Here is a 17,253-nt window from a genome sequence, read left to right on the forward strand (position 1 = left end):
ACGCAATAAATAGGATTGATCAGGTGTGTCCTCAGCATGGTACATGGGAAAGAGCATTGGTGCTGGAGTCAGCGGATTTGGGTTCCATCACCACCTCTGGTGCTTAGTAACTATGTGACCTTCGGCAAGTAACTTAACCTCCCTGGGACTCTGTTTACCCATCTGTATAATGAGGGAGGTTGGGACTAAATGGTAGCTGAGATACCTTTTAGTCCTATATCTATGATCCCTATGATATTATGATTCCCCCTCAAGCATCACAATAGCTCTATTTCTGTAATTATCAATTAGTATTGGCCTGGGGCCATAGACAAATAATTCTTAAATACTTCCCTTACAGAATTCTGCTCCTAGCATAAGTTATATTTTGACTTTGTATCCAGTCATTCAAGAGAACTGTTGACTGATGGTTATGGTTCAGATTATCTATATTTTAGAATAATTAACTCATGATTCCCATCACACCCTTTCCCCTGCTTCTATATAATCCCAGCTGCTCTTAAGGCCAATAGATACTAGGCTAGATTTGAACTCACAAAGATAGGTTTCCCGGCTTCAAACCCAGTGAGCTATGCACTGCACCATCTACTTGCTCCAGGACTCTCATATATCTTGTGACTCATATATTAGGACAATGACCAGAAAACCCATAAGAATAGATCTACATGATACCCCAGAAGCCCCTGAATTAAATAGGGGCCTTCACAAAAGAAGTCAGCTCTTCTCTGTTTATAATCTGTTATTTTTCCATTTAATGAGAGGAAGGACACCTAATATTGATTTTATTAACAATTTGTATAAGACTAGAAAAGTCTTTTCCTCCATGGTAGGTCGTAGAGAAGACTTGCTTGACCATGTTTGCCAGTAAAGGTCATCTTCCAAGAATATAAACCTATCCAATTGTGAATGAACAAAAAGTAAACTGAAAGCAAGATGACCTGCTATTCTTTTGCTCTTTTTCAAGTCAGTTGGAAATTCACTTCTCAGATCAGCTCTGTAGAGAACACAGAGCAAAATAAGTACTCACCCTATGCTATCTATAAGAAATCATACCACTGCAATGTTTCCTGATGACAGATGTCCTTCTCAAATGGAAAACAGCTCTATTGTTAGAGAAGTATTACATCCTGGGTCCTACCAAGTCCTTTGTCCTAACTGTGCATTAATCTAATATATTTTCTTCAGTCAAGTTTATCAAGACCATGCTATTTTCTCCATCAATGTAAATTCTCAAAAATACTTATATTAATCGTGCTGCAGGGAACAGAGATGGTCTCTTCAGGGTACCAGAGGCGGAGATTTGACGTCAGTCCAAAGTTCTGTAATAATTTTAGGGTCATTCTATTTGGCCAGGGAGCAGATAGCATAAAGGTAGTTCACATATAAGAAAATGATAGCCACAGATAGAAGAAGAAAGAGAAAATGAGACAGAGATACAGAGAAAGAGACAAAGTTAGAGAGTGTAACAGATTGAGATAGAGAAAAAAACTCAGGGACAGAAACAGAGATGAAAGAGGTAGAGATAGAAACAAAGGTAGAGATAGAGAAAAACTCAGAAATATAGACAGACAGACAAAGAGAACAGGATTAGAAAAGATGAATGTTGTCAAATAATGGTTACCTAGAATCAAAGTAACAATCCAATCTATTTTCAAGACTCTAAAAAGAGTTGCAAACTCACAAATTCTCAGTTCTTGCCACAAACTTCCTGTAAAATGTTAGTACTATTTCTTTAAACTAACAAATGGGAAAATAATGAAGCAAGAATGTGGAAGTAACTCACGAAGAAGAATCACAGGCAGAACTGAGCTTTTCTCTTACTTCCAAGACTACTGTAGATCACAGTATGTTTCCTAGGACAGGTAATAGTCAAGCGACTTTCTGCCATGTATGAACTATCTTACTTGACAAAGCACACCTGTTCAGACAATCAGAACTAAGGGACACGTTTTTAATTGCCAGTGTTATTTATTATATTTGTAGAGAAGGGAAGGGAAAAAGCAACTATATTGAATCTACTATGAGCCAGACACCTTGCTAGATGCTTTAAATGATATTTAAAAATATCTCATTTGATCTGCACAACAACACTACAAGTTAGAAAATATTATTATTCCTATTTTACAAATGAGGAAACAAGATTAAGAGACCTTCCCAGTAAAATATAGTTAGGAAGTAGTGTCTAGGGCTGGTTTTGAACTAAGCCCTTCCTGATTCCAGGCTCAGCACTATATTCACTGTGTCCCCTAGCTACCTCATATTTATGTAACTGGAAGTGACCAGAAAGCTCTAAGTCCTCAGACTATGGTACAGTAACTAATGGGTATTTGAATTGTAGAAAGTTTGTTGTGCAGAGGGGCCTTTATAAATTTTTCCATACTCAGAAACTCTCAGAGGATCATGTAAATAGTGGCATAGATAAACCGTAGTTTCCTTTGATAACAGATTTAGAGTTGGAAGGCTATTTAATACAATGTCCTCATTTTAAAAACAAGAAAATTGAGGCCCCAAGAGAACAAGTGACTTTCCCAACATTACAGATAGCAAGTGGCAGAGTCTGTATTCAAACCTAAGCCCATAAAACACCAAGTCTCTGAAAACTTAAAACAAATTCATCTCCAAGAATCGTTTTCTTTCCTTAAGAGGCAGGGCCCCAGGCAACCTAAAATGCACTGGAGGAATGAAGGGGTTTCACCTACTTTAAAATTTTGCCAAGGGGAAATCTTAGTTTCCATAAGCAGAAATATACAGTAAGATTTGGAGAATACCATTTACCATACTGGTTTCAATACTGACCATTTTTTCCCTCATAATCTGTCTTCTATAAAACCAGACTATAGCCTAAAGTCATACATTTGATAAAAATAAAAATAAAATAAAACAGCTAATGGAGATCAGGAAATCTAGAATGATGAAAATAAATGTCTTCATTTTAACTGAAAGAAATGTTTTTTAAAAAGTTCACAGTAAATATTTTCTTTGTACAGTAATTTTATATTGATTTAACATATTAGTAAATATAGAAACTTCATATATGTATGTGTTTAGAAAGCATATATGTATGTAGATATATAAATATGTTTGTCTACATATATGTATGTGCATATGTGTACACATACTATATATATTTATACACACATATATGAAATTTCTATATCAATTACAGGACTAGCAACCTCACTTGAATCATGTAATCAAGACCATATACTAGATGTAAACAAGCATTTAATCAAATTAATAAAAAATAAGGTGCTTAAAGGACACCATATGTGTTTATACATACACATTTAGACACATATATGTGCATATATATGCATGTATACACTTGTGTAAATGTATATATGTACACGTGTATATGTGTATGTATATACATATTCCTAGGCATCTACATATGCTGGGAAAAGAAACACTGCCTTCTATATTATCCACAGGGCATCTCTTAGAATTAATGAGACTACAATTATTTCTACTCTTTATCTTAACTAGTATAAGATTGTTCCTATTGTCTGCTTTCATGTTTTTAGCTATTGAAAGCACAAGCAAATTTTAATGCAAAATCCACTTTCATTCTCTATAGTAAGTATCTAATTCTTTTGATCTCTCTAATTTGCTAACATCCAAGAGAATTACTGGAGAGCTGAGCACAATGACAGGCATTGCATGGGCCATTTTCCTGTCATTTAGTTGCATCACAAAATGGGAATTTTTTTCAGAAAAAAAACCTTAGTTTGCAAGCTCCTCAAGTTTCCCAAGTGAGTTTCCAAACATAATACTTGAAAGAAATGGAAACATTCTTCAAATAAGGAAAAAAATTAGATAGAAGAAAAGTGAGAGAGATATAAAGTTTGGGGAAACTAAGTTCATGGAAGATTCACTGCTTTTCTATGTCATGATTTCCAGGAGTTCTTGTCTCTGAGAAGCTACCTTTGATCAGAAGTGCCAACTCTGGAGCAGCTAGGTGGAGCAGTGAATAGAGCACCGACCCTGGAGTCAGGAGGATCTGAGTTCAAATTCTGCCTCAGACAATTAACACTTACTAGGTGACCTTGGTCAAGCCACTTAACCCTGATTGCCCTGCACCTCCAAAAAAGAAAAGCATCACTGCCCTTTTCAAAAGCCAACTGAAACTCCTCCATAATAATCGAATTCTAGCACTGAAAGGAAAGGGATATTCCCAATCATTTATCGATTCCAAACCTTTTATTTTATAGAGGAGGAAACTGAGGCCCAGAAAGGTTGCCAATAGGTAGCACAACAGTGCATAGAGTGCTGGACTTGAATTCAGGAATACTCATCTTCCTGAGCTCCTTGGACTTCCTAGTTATTGGGACTTGTGACTTGGGCAAGTCACTTAACCCTATTTGCCCCAGTTCCTCATATACAAAATGAGCTGGAGAAGCAAATAGCAAACTACTCCAGTATCTTTGCTAGGAAAACCCCAAATGGGAGCACAATGAGTCAAACATGACTGAACAACAACAAAAGTTAATCCTCTACATCATTTTTATGAAGAGAACTCTCTCCTACTACCCAGTAAGATAGCAAGGCATTTAAGCAACAGGTCCTTTATGTCCTGGCCACTTTTTGAGTAACTGTTATATATTTAAGCTTGGGGGAGCAGCTAGGTGGCACAGTGAGTAGAGCACCAGCCCTGGAGTCAGGAGGACTTGAGGGCCTCAGAAATATGACAGTACCTATGTGACCTTGGGAAAGTCACTTAACCCCAATTGCTTTGTCTTCCTCCCTCCAAAAAAAAAAGATATTTAGGCTTTTAAATAGAAATAATACATGACAAGCTATTTAATGACTTAAAGAAAACTGTTCTGAATTTTCTATCCATTGTCCCCTACCTGCCTCATATTTATATAACTGGAAGCTACCAGAAAGCTCTGATACTTCAGACTATGGTACAGTAACTAATGGGTATTTGAATTGTATTATATATTGAATTGTTCACTGCCGAGAGGGTGCTTTTATTAAACTTTTCCATACTCAGAGTCTCTCGGAGAACCATGTAAATAGAGACAAAAATCATAGGTTCCTTTGATAATAGATTTATAGTTGGAATATTCCCAGAAGGTTATCTAATACAATATCCTCATTTTAAAAATAAGGAAATTGAGGCTCAGTGAGAAGTGATTTTCCCAACATTGCACAGATAGTAAGTGGCAGAGTCTGGACTCAAACCTAGGCCCATATTTCTATAGCCATCACTGTCTTTATCATACTGGTTCCTGATGTTTGGGAGCTCATTCTATACTAGGAGGATAAGAAGAAGTTTTCCACTGTTGACTTTACACATCCTTGGATAAAGGATTCCATTCACTACTCCTACTATGCCATTCTCTACTCCTCATAGCTACCATGCCAGCAAGTGGTACTGTTTTCCTTCTTGTTACAGAAAAAGAACCTAATAGCCATAAAGGTTGACCTTGATCAAAGTCCCATAGATACTTAGAAAAAGATAAAAATTAATAAACTAATCAACAATAAATTATCAAAAGAAGTGCGGCTAGAACTTTATGTTTCTATAAAGGAAAGATTTGTCTTAAATATATCACTACTAATGCAATGTTGTGAAAGTCAGGTTCAGTGACTAGGAGAGATTATCTATCACATGTAAAAGAGTTGACTAATTACTATTCCCTTCAGATATGTGGAAGAATGAAGTAACATCTATACAATTCTATGACTTGACTCAAGAAGTTAGCAAAGACAATTCAAGATGGAAGCAGACAATGTTGGAAGGAACTTTGGAGGACAGAAATACTAGTACATACTATTGTTGGAGCTGGGAATTGACCTCATCATACTAGAGAACAATTTGGAATTATCTTAGAAAAGTGACTGAATTGTTCGAATTCTTTGGCCCTGTGATACCTCTATACCCAAGGACAGCAAAGGTAGGGAAAGGACTAAGATGGACCAATGTATTCATAGAAGTAATCTTTATGGTAGCAAAATAAAACTGGAATCACAAAGGATACACATTATTTAAGGGAATGACTAAACAAATTGTGGTATATAAATGTAATGGAAAATTATTGTGCCTTACAAAATGAATAAGGGAAATTATTAGAAACTTATAAAGACTTCCTTCAAATAAAGCAGGGAAAGGTAAGCAGACCCAGGAGACTGTATTCACCATGACTCTAATGATGTAAAGGAAAGGAACGCTAAAAGAAATAAGAATTCATATCAATGCAATGACTAATCCTGACTGCAAAGGAATGATGATGAAATATCCTCTTGTTAGAGATGTGACAGGATCATAGATATAAAGCTGGAAGGTACTTTAGAGGTCATCTAGTTCAAAGCCTTCATTTTTATAGAAGTAAAAACTTAGGCCCAGGAAGGTTACATAGCCTGTTCTGGGTCACATAGGTAGTCCCTAGGATAATCAATACATTGGTTATCCCTAGGTCATCTGATTCAAAGCTTAGCATTCTTTCCACTCCACCCTGTAACTATAGAATGAGGCATACATTTTAAGACTTGAAAGAATGAGTGAAAAAAAGCCTTTATTAAGTACTTACGATGTGCAAAGAATATGGTCAATATATTTTGTTCTTGCTTTACTATGTTCTGTTATAAGGGATGATTCTATATTGGGAGAAGGTAATTTTGAGGAAGAAACTGATGTAATAATAAAAAAAAATCAGTCAAAACCATAATCAAACTAAGCCATGTTTCATTAAAATATGACATTGTTTCTAAAGGCCTTTACATTTTAGTAAAATTCACATGACAGTGGGGGGATCACAGATCTAGATATAGAAGAGACTGTTAGATGTCATCTAGTCTAATCCTACTTTTACAGATGAAGAAACTGAGGCCAAAAGACATTGCATGACTTGCCCAAGATCACACAAGTAGTCAGTGGCAGTGCTGGGATCTGAATTCAGGCCAGCTGAATGCAAATTCAAAACTCTTTGCACTCTCCCATGCTGTGGGTCAGAAGAACTTCCTTCCCATCAATCACTGTCTGCTTGCTACTTTTCATCAGGCACCTAGTAAATTAAGTTCCATAGCTAATACAAAGTATACCTCTTGTATCTTTCATGAACTGCTCCCTTTCCTCACTTCTTTTAAGTAGTTAGCTCAGGATACACGCTGGGATGTACAATGTAACTGTCAAACAGTTTTCACATTTCCTTTTGTGATTCCCCTTAAATTATCTGACATGTATCAGAATTCCAACCAAGAGGCCCCAAATCTGAGGACTTTTCTTTGTTCTTTTTTGGTTGGTCAGGACTTGTGAGTCGTCAATGCATAAAATCCCCACTGTGGAAACTCCCTCTATCAATGCAGATTGCAGACTGACAAGACATATGTAACTTATATTCTTAAAAAGTTTTCTGGGGCACTGAATGGATGGATGGGTAGGTGGAGAGATGAATGAATGGAAGAAAAATCATTTTAAATGCTTATTATACACTGAGAATACCAATACAAAAAGTAAGCCAGCACTTGACCTTAAGAATCTAATGCTGTAATATTTTAATAGAAGGAAACATCACATTTAGGGAAAATTGTAGCCAAAAGAGATATTTTGGAAGTCGTAGTGATGGTGAACAGTGACACAGGGCAGTTGATTGATAAACCCTTTCCAAGAATGGCAGTATTTATGCTTACTTGTCTCTGAGCTGGTGGTAGAAAGGGTGTGTGTGTGTGTGTGTGTGTGTGTGTGTGTGTGTGTGTGTGTGTGTGTGTGATGGTGGTGAACACAAGACAATCATCTCAGCGTGGGTTGGATATTTTAGAGGAATGTTCACTAATGATGGGAACTGGAATTCTGGGTCAGATGTGGAGCACGGAGCACAGAGGAGTAGCATAAAGATGACCAGGGATTGGCTCCAAGTTACTGAGCTGATATATCTTAGGATTTGAACTCAAGCCTTCATGATGACTGTTCACTATGTCTTGCACAGCCTATCTAAGTGTGTGTAAAGATAATTTTTACCCTTGGAAATTCCACCTAACTATATCTTCTCTTAGAGACTGAGACTATGGATAGATACAGTATCTGAAAGCTTTCCTACTATGGGGCAGACCAAAGCACAGGGACCATGGACTATATATATGACCAGACTCACAGATTTAAAGTTGAGGTCCCTAGAGGCCCTCTAATCTGAGCCCCTCACTTTATAGATGACAAACCTAAAGCTGAAAGAGATTACAAGACTTTTCCAGGGTCACACAGTAAAATAGAGATGGGATTTGAGTACTTTAAAAGAGTTAAAGAACAGCCAGATGTAATGAAGAAAAAAGGCAAGTCATTTTTAAGGAAAAAATATCACTAATAACAATTTGACTTAATTGCTATTTCTAATTATTAGATCATGACTAAGAAATCTCACATATCCTTGATGTATAACAAATGGACCGTTTTTATTTATGGGATGATTTGAAAACACTTAGAGGTAACTACATAGATACCTTATAGGTATCCATGTAAAATAAAACCTGAGTCCAGGTCCATTCTTCAATTCCCCCTCTCTAATGCAACCCACATTTGGAAAAATTGACAAGATTCACCTTTTGTTGCTGTGCTAACTTAGCCTGTTTAGAAAGCTAGGCATGTTTGTGTTAGGAGGATACAGATAAGTTCTATAAACCTGCTGCTAACAGCAGATGTGAAACAATTTCCAAATATTCTCTGAGCTTTAGAGGACTCCACCTGGTGTGGGAGACTAGCAACTGAAGGTGTAGGGAGGCAGATGGTGGGGTGACAAGGAGGTGGTATTGCCAGCTGGTGTTAAGGAGGATCTGAAGAATATGCATACGATTTAGCTCATATATCATATATCATCAGGGCAATAGGTAAAAAAGTAAAGACTGTGCCCTAACTACCTGCCCTTTAGCAATTCATTACTTTACAGGGAAGCAATTTCTTCCTTTCCTTCCTTAAAAAAAATCCACACCCAAAAACCAAAAGCACAAAGATTTTCTCTTCTTCCCATCCTCCCACTGGAATAAGAATGAAAAACAAAATTCATATAATAAATATATTGAGGCAACCAAAACAAATTCCCACTTTGGCTTATTCAAAGATATTAGGTATCATTTTGCATGTTTAGTCTATGATCTGTCTGTCAAAAGATGAGCAGCATTCTTCATCAACACTCCCCTGAAACAATAGTAGATCACTGCATTGATCAGAATTCTTAAGTATTGCAAAGATGCTTGATCTTACAATGTTGTTATCATAGTATAAATTATTCTTCTGGTTCTACTTATTTCAATCTGCATCAGTTCACAAAAGTCTTTCCAGATTTCTCTGAAATCATTCTTTTGTAATTTTATACACAATAGTATTTTATTACATTTGTATAACACAATTTTTCAGCTATTCCCCAATTGATGGACACTCCCTTAGCTTCTAGGTTTGTTTCTTTTTTCTTGCCACCATAAAAAGAGCTGTTACAAATATTTTTTGTGTGTATAAACCTCTTTATTTTTTCTTTAATGTCCCAAGAATATGGAGCTAGTGGTCTCATTAAAGTTTTCTTTTACATCCACTTTGACTAAATTTTGTCTACATTGAAATATTGAGCAGGATGGTCTAGGGAGGAACTGTACACAGTAAGATTGACTTTACATAGAGCGTCACTCCTTTTAGGATGGCCCTGAATCACTGCAGAATAATAGTAGCCTTCACTGGAAATAACTAACATATTATTTTTGGGGAGGAAGGGTTCCCTCTGCTATGATCAAATAAGTACAACTTTACAACTGTTTAGAAAGATGAGACTTCATCAGCTGCCTTACTATGCTATCTGTTTAACTGCATATCATGTTCTGACATTCAGGAAGCACAATACATTACATTCAACCAGGAAATTACTTTTGTGCTACAGATAGATCATCTAAAAGGCAATTAAATTAGATGCACAGAGACAGAGACAGAAAGAGATAGAGACAGAGATATAGAGACTGACAGACAAACAGACAGACCCTTTGAGGATCCTATGAATGTCATTTATACCACAGAAAGATTTCTCAAGTGTGAACAGAAAAGTCTGACTTTTTGTGTGACAACACCTGCTCATGGGCTAAACTAATTGTAAAAGATAGATGTAGCTTGTAACTCATACTTGTCCCCTATCTTCTTTTGTGTTCTTGTCTCCTTGATGCCCATATAAGTGGGCACTATAATTAAGTGTCCTTACGATGTCCTCCTAGCTGACTGACTAGGACTTTCCTTTGCTTCTATCCCAACCTCTTCAAGAATACCCCACCTGAGACTTCATCAACTGGGAAGTATCCAGACCAGTCTGGATTCAAACTTCACAAAGCAAATCCCCTTAATAAAAGCCTTTATTCTGTAAAACTTGGTCTCAGCAAAAAGGCTTCACCTAAGGACCTAGAAGGCCACAATTGGCCTTGAGGTGTCAGGATCCCCACCTCTGATCCAGACTCTTCCCTTTTCTTTCACTCCCCCACAGAGCTTAACTGTCATGAATTCCATTTCCTTGTGGCTTTCAATCAATCAATCAACATTTATTAAATGCCTAGGACATACCAGAAGTGGCAGACAGAGATAAAAATGAAAAATTTGTACTCTGAATGAGCTTATATCATCTAGCTATAAAAGTATATAGGAAAAAATTATAATTTTAGGGGGCAAGTAGAGAAAGGCACTTACAACTGTGGAGAATCAGGAAAAGTATTGCTTCTTAAAATATAACAGTAAAGCAACCCTCTAATGAAATCCATGTTGGAATAGATAATTGGAATTTTGGGAATTAGATGTATTAAGAGGTAACAATGGGTTAATAAGACATACTCAGGAAAAGCAAATAGCAGGCTGGCTTTACATTAGTACTATATGAGTTTAAGTCCTCCTGACAGGACACATACCAGCTGTATGACCATGTAAAAGTTACTTCATCTAGGCTGGTTGACCATCTACTTTGCTAGAAGAAGTTTCCACACCTCAAATTGCCTATCCTGATGAAACCCCTTACCCATCCAAAAAAATCAGGACAATATATTTGTAATATCTCCCTCCAAAGAAGCAAGTTTGCATTTTAACAGGGTTCTGTCTCCCAATTTCAGACATTGTGACAGACTAATGGGGGATATATTCTGAAGTAAGTGAGAATTCTCATTACCCCTCAAATCTTACATAGACAGCTCTTACTCTGTTAATGCATAGCATCAGACCTGACCACAATGGCTTTTCTTCCATTCCTTCTATCTGAGGGGTTGCTCCAATCACAGGTGTTTAGTTTGTTTGAAATGCGAGAGGCAAAGAAGCTACAATGGTTCCTACTGACATTCTCTCTAGGCTAAATAGATGTAAAAGAAATCTTAACATGGAAACGAGGTGTAAGGTAATCACCAAAAAAGGAATATTTTTTAAAAACAATCAGCATAGGAATCATGGCTCTGAATTCTCTTATATTCAGGATTGTATCTTCTGTATGATTGAGTCAGTCAATATCCTTGAGTAAAAGAATTACTAATTATAAATACATTATTGGAGTTTCCTTTTTTTTTTAAAAAAAGGGATTTTGAAGTTCAACATGCACATAAAGATAGAATATGATTTTGAGGCATCAAAATATTTTTGATGTGTATTATGAGGGCTCACTCTTTTCATACAAGCATGAAGCAGATGAATTGAGGATGTTTGGGGACGCAGGGCAGGAAGGGCTATTGCAAAGGGACTATCAAACAGCAATGACTACCACAGAGCTCCAAGAGGACATTCATGGAACTGGAATTCTTTCATTCAGCAAAAACAGGACTTGAATAATCCCCTGGTTTCTTTACCTAATAATACTAGTTAGTTACTACCAAAATTATCAAATGTTATAAGGGATCAGTATTGGGGAGCTGGGATTAGTGGGGATTTTTTTTTACCACAAGAGGGAGCAAGAGAGTTTGGTCAGGTAGAAAGATAACAGATGAAGATAAACCAGAAAATCCCATGATAGAGGAGGGTTTGACAACCAGTTAGGGTGGCTGAATAGGAGATACTTGTCATCAAAAGAAAGAATGGGCAGATGGGTTTGGGGAAAAGTGAAGGGGAGTGTGTGTGTGGGGTGGGGTATGGGGAGAAGGGAGATTAAGATCTATGCAAAAATATTTTAATATAAAACTAAATGTACTGTCAACTATACAAAATGAAATGCATATAGCATAAGAATTATATTCTCTTTATTTAAATGTGACTTGCTTTATTCAAATTTGATCTTTTTCTACTTGAGTCTTCAACATTACTAGCATGAAGGCAGTCTACTTTCCCTTGAAATGAAATTTCCTCCTTACCTGCATCCATCCCTCTACCCCAGTGAAGAGACATTCTTGATTAGAAACTGATTTTACCCATTTGAAACTAGGAGAGAAGCAGACACTGAAGAATGAAAATGAATTTGCTCGAGAGCTACGTCTGCACTGTTATATCTACAGAGCCAAATTAGGTACTGTTTAATGGAATTAGTAATAGTATTAATGCCACATTGCTTTAGAAAGGAATTACAACTTAATTGGATCTACAGTGTCTTTCTTATTATTTATTATGTCAAAGAAAACAGATTAACTACCAAGAGGGAAGGAACCATGAGGTTGCTTTGCAAGATAAATAAAAGTCTATTTTTGTCTGATAGAAAACATGTTAAATATAGCCTGCTAAATGCTAAAGTTCTCTGGAAGACATTACCTCTTCCTCCACCCTCCCCTCAAACAACAACAACAAAATCTTAGTAAGCTTGAAAAATCAATTAATAAAACTCCAGCAAATGTATTGTTACTAACTACAGCTCCCTTCTTTCTGGTCTTTATTTGGAACTAAAGCCCTGTGATTACTATACTTTCTCTTTTGTATGGGAAATAGGGTAGCTGGCTATTGTTTTCTCATCAGATATCTATATTAAAAAAATAATGAAGATAAACTTTCAGATTACTGTAATGGGTTTGCCTTTTTGTTTGTCCCAAGCTTTCAGGACAGCAGAGCAAGAAGAAGCCTTGTCATGGACCCAGTATTACGTGTTCCATCCTCCAGTGAGTTTCTTTATGTGTGCACAGTTCATCAACAAATGATGGCTTGCCACTGCCCAACCTTTCCTTCTCCCCCTAGGAATTAATTGCTCCCTTTCTTATGAAAGACCAAAAAAAAAATTCTCTTAGAAAAGGTTAAGGCTTCTTTCATCCTCATACTGAAGAGGGTAATTCTTAGCTAAAAATGACTCTGAGTTAAATGGACCATTTCTCTTTTTTCCCCAACAGAATTTATAAATCCCATTTCTTTCTCTTTCATTAAACTAAAGAGGTCTTCTCCCACCCTGTCACTCATGAAATCAAGTAAAGCCCTAGCTACTTCTGTCTTCCTCCCACTGCCACACACATCTAACCCACAAATTGAGTAAGACAGCCAACCCAGAGAGCTGGATCCAAGTGCCACAGGATTTGAAAGAGGAACTTAAAACCAATCACCCTTGTTCTGGCTCCCTTTTCATATCTTAAATGAATGAGGACCTCAGCCAGATTTCCCTTCCTCTTTCCCTGAATTGCTGCTGCTGCTGCAGTAGTAGCTCCCTGAAGTTGTGTGTGTGTGTATGTGTCCTTGCATGTGTGTTTGCAGGCTGAAATAGAGTGTGTGGCTGGGTGTGTAATGGGGGAGGAGAGTAGAAATGAAGAGTTACTGCTTGCTGAAAATCTCAAAGTCTCTCCCCATCTCACATAGGAAAATCTTCACAGAGAGAAATAAAATGCAAAATTGTGCATTTTGAATTGCCTGCATCCAATTTGACTTTCATAAACCCTGTCCTTAATGAACTATTGCATTTTAAAATAATTTATCTTGGATTTGCCCAAGAAATTCATCCTGTGAGATTTAATCAGAATGTCCACCTGCAAGGCTCCCTGTCTTCATAAGGATGCCATTAGAGGCTCCAACAGGTTTAAGTTAAAAAAAAAAAAAAAGGTTTAATCACTATTACCTTCTTCCCAAATCTCTGGCTCTCTGGCTCTGGCTCTGGCTCTGGGTCTCTGTCTCTGTCTCTGTCTCTCTGTCTCTGTCTCTGTCTCTGTCTCTGTCTGTCTGTCTGTCTGTCTCTGTCTCTGTCTCTCTGTCTCCCTCTCTCTGTCTCTCTGCCTCTATGTCTCTGTCTCTCTGTCTGTCTCTCTGTCTTTCTGTCTCTCTCTCTCTGTCTCTCTCCCCCCCCCCCTCAAAGTTTATACTGTTACAGCCTTCACAACCACTAGTGGATAACTGAAGAAAAGGACTGATGTGTGTGCCTATGTGTCTGTGTGTAGGGAGGTCATGCCACACTACGTGGTGCGAAGGCTGAGTTTCTTAAGTAAAATGAACTCAATATTCACATATTCCTGGATCACTCCACCATCCTCCCTCTAAATCCTTGAGTTCCCTTTATCCCCAAGTCAACCCTTGACACTTCGGTGGAGAGGGAAATACGAATGGCTATTCTAAGCCATTCATCAAAGGACTACCAGCATGCAGCAGAGAGAGAATAAGAAATTGCATAGAAGCAGAAGCTTGGTTTCTCAGCCCACCCGTCCTGAAATAAAAATCTCCTAGTTCCTCCTTTCGGAGACGAAATCTTTACCAAGAAGTATGTATCCATCCAATATCATTTCCCTCTCATCCCCGCTGTGCCCCAGTGACTGATCATGTGTGCACAGCTCAGCTTGTAAAGTTCCTTTCTGTTCGCCCGGAGGGAGATATCAGTGTGTATGTGTGTGTGTGTGTGTGAGTGTGTGTGTGTGTGTTGTGTGTTTAATTCCCAAATCTTATCAAGGCACAATGCATAAGGAACGAGGACCCTTCAGCCTGCTTTCCTGCAATGTTTCTTTGCTTCCCATCTTCTCTGACTCCTGCCACACCTCCAGTCTTGCTACCATCATCTCTTCTCTACCCCCCCGCCACACACACTCCTACTGCTACCCCCGACCCAGGGATCCTGGAGCCCAGCTTCCATTTAACCGACGGTGCTAGGAAGCGGGAGTGGGGATGGAGGGAGACCTCCAGAGGAGAGGCTGAGAGCTGGGGGTGCGGAATACTGCATAGAGACTTTGATTTTGCACCTCCCTTGCATTAAGGGTGGGCTCACTCCCTCGCCTAGCTCTGACTCGCCTGAGCTCAGAGATTCGCAGGATGCTGCATCTTTCCTGCTTCCCTCTTCTCATTTGCAGCCAGCACTGACAGACACAAGACAGACAGACAGAAGAAACATACATACACACACCCAACAGATACACACGCCCCGACCTTACTACCTGAGAAACCCTGGAGAGCCACCACATTTTAAAAAATGTTCTGCTGCACAAAATACTAGCAATAAAAATGATGATGAGGCATGGGGGGTTGGGGGAAGCTGGGGCAAAGGAAATAAAAATGCAATATTAACGGGTGCACATGACAAAATAAAAGACAGTTCATGCCAGGATTCCCTTTTCGGCTGCCTCCCCACCGTGAGATCCTACCTGCTTTGCTGGAGGGGGGTGTGATTGCTTTTTTTTTTTTTTCCTTCCAGGGTGCGTTTCTCCTCTCTAGTAGGAAACACGCCTCGCTCCCTCCTTCAAATAGATCCCGATCAGGAAGAGATAGCCTTGATCATGTTTGTTGGGGAAACACAAAGCCCAGACACCCCAGGAAGACTCCCATGCACAGCGGGCTAGAGCAGCAGCAGCAGCAGAGGCGAACCGCGGCGGCGGCGGCAGCAGCGGCAAATCCCTCTGTGCTGGAGGAGAGGAAATACACACACGCGAGCGCGCGCGCACGCACACACACACTCACACTCACTCACTCACACTCACACACACGCACACACACAACCACTAGCACTCGCACTCGCACCCGCCCGCTGCAATCAGAGAAAGCGCAGCGGCGGCAGCAACAGCAGCAGCTCGCGGAGGAAGAAGAAGTGCGAGCCGCTCTCTCCTCCGGTGCCCTTGAAGTTGTGCTTCATTCTTCGCTGCTCAGCTCACAGGGAAAAGAAGGCGGCGAGCAGCCGAGGGAAGCCGGCAGAGCCCGGCGCCCGACTTCTCCCCGCCTCTACTATCTCCTTCCCTCCGCCTCATGCACACACCCCCAGCGCAGCCTCTCTTCCCGTTGGTCGGAGCGAGAGAGTGTGTGGAGTGCGCGGCCACTTGCGTGCCCTCCTCCCTCCCTCTCTCTCTATCTTCCCTCGGGGCTGCCTCCTGTTCAGAATATTTTCCGATTTTTTCAGGCTTTCAGATCGAGAGAACAGCCGCTCTCTCTCGCAGTGCATCATGGCTGGATGCCAGCCTGCTCATCAAGACCCTCCTACACTATTGATTACCGCCTACGAAATCAACTCCAACTAGTTGCTTTTTTTTTAGTTTACCTCTTCCCTTTATCCAACCAACGATACACCTCTGTCCCACAAGCGCTCCAGTTTGCCTGAATTCTGAAACAACAGATCTATTTTTCCTCCATATGCTTTGTTTCTCCTGGCTAAAGGAAACCCCAGGCACGCACCAGCCTTCGCTGTAGCTACATGCACAGGAGGAAATCTGGAGATGGGGCATGAATGCTGTCTGGCGCCCTCCCTTCTTTTCTCCACATGTGGGAGATGGACGCCTGCATCCTACTGGATGCTGACACTGTCAATAAGTAGGGGGTATTCCCCTAGCCAAGAGCTCTGGGAGAATCTCCTGGCTGGTATTTCCCTCGGAGAATGCGGCTCACCTGGGAATAGAGGCTGCTGACTTCCAAGGAGAGGCAGGTAGCTTTGAAATTTAGGAGGCAAAAGCCGAGGGAAAGCTGAGGCTACCTACAGCTCAGTTAGGAGCCACCGATTGAAGGTGGTTATGAACCGTACACCATACCACGACGATATAATCCTATTAAATAATTGCAACTCATGACAATTAATGAAAAAAGCAACGTGCAAGTTTTCTTAACACCTCATTAATCTTTACAACACCTTGACATTGTAAAACGGGAGAACATGTATTATTTCCTGGTTTCTGAAGGGAGAGGGAGAGTAAGGATAGAGACAGAGGAACTTAGGGAACCAGAGGCAAAAGGGGAGATGGAACCGTTAACTTCCTTGACTCTTGGTGGAGTTCTCTACCTTTTTTTTTTTTTAAGGGAATGGTTTATAGAAATATGAAAGCATAAAATAGTGAACTACACTGCATCTCCACTTCTCCCCTTCTTCCCAGTTCAAAAGCCCCAGTGAGTTAGTGGGGATATTGACTTGTAGTGAAGGTAGTCTTTGTTGAAGGGGTAAGGCAGAAATCAAGTGTGTGTGTGTT

General features: G+C 39.4%; 1 protein-coding gene across 2 annotated transcripts in view; it reads right to left on the minus strand.

The window, feature by feature from the left end:
* SLC8A1 (solute carrier family 8 member A1) overlaps window positions 1–16,538 on the minus strand; it is a 429,157-nt gene extending 412,619 nt beyond the window's left edge. Inside the window, exon 1 of one of the 2 annotated variants that reach the window (XM_069071576.1) lies at window positions 15,454–16,538. The gene's annotated coding sequence lies outside the window, so the exon portion shown is untranslated. The remainder of the gene's footprint in view (window positions 1–15,453) is intronic. The other variant, XM_069071577.1, reaches the window with a different exon arrangement.
* Window positions 16,539–17,253: the final 715 nt, after the last annotated feature.

The sequence above is a fragment of the Petaurus breviceps genome, unplaced genomic scaffold, assembly GCF_028583685.1.
Source record: "Petaurus breviceps papuanus isolate PSGF00001 unplaced genomic scaffold, PetGlider_PUasm1.0 90842, whole genome shotgun sequence".
Lineage (NCBI taxonomy): Eukaryota > Metazoa > Chordata > Mammalia > Diprotodontia > Petauridae > Petaurus > Petaurus breviceps.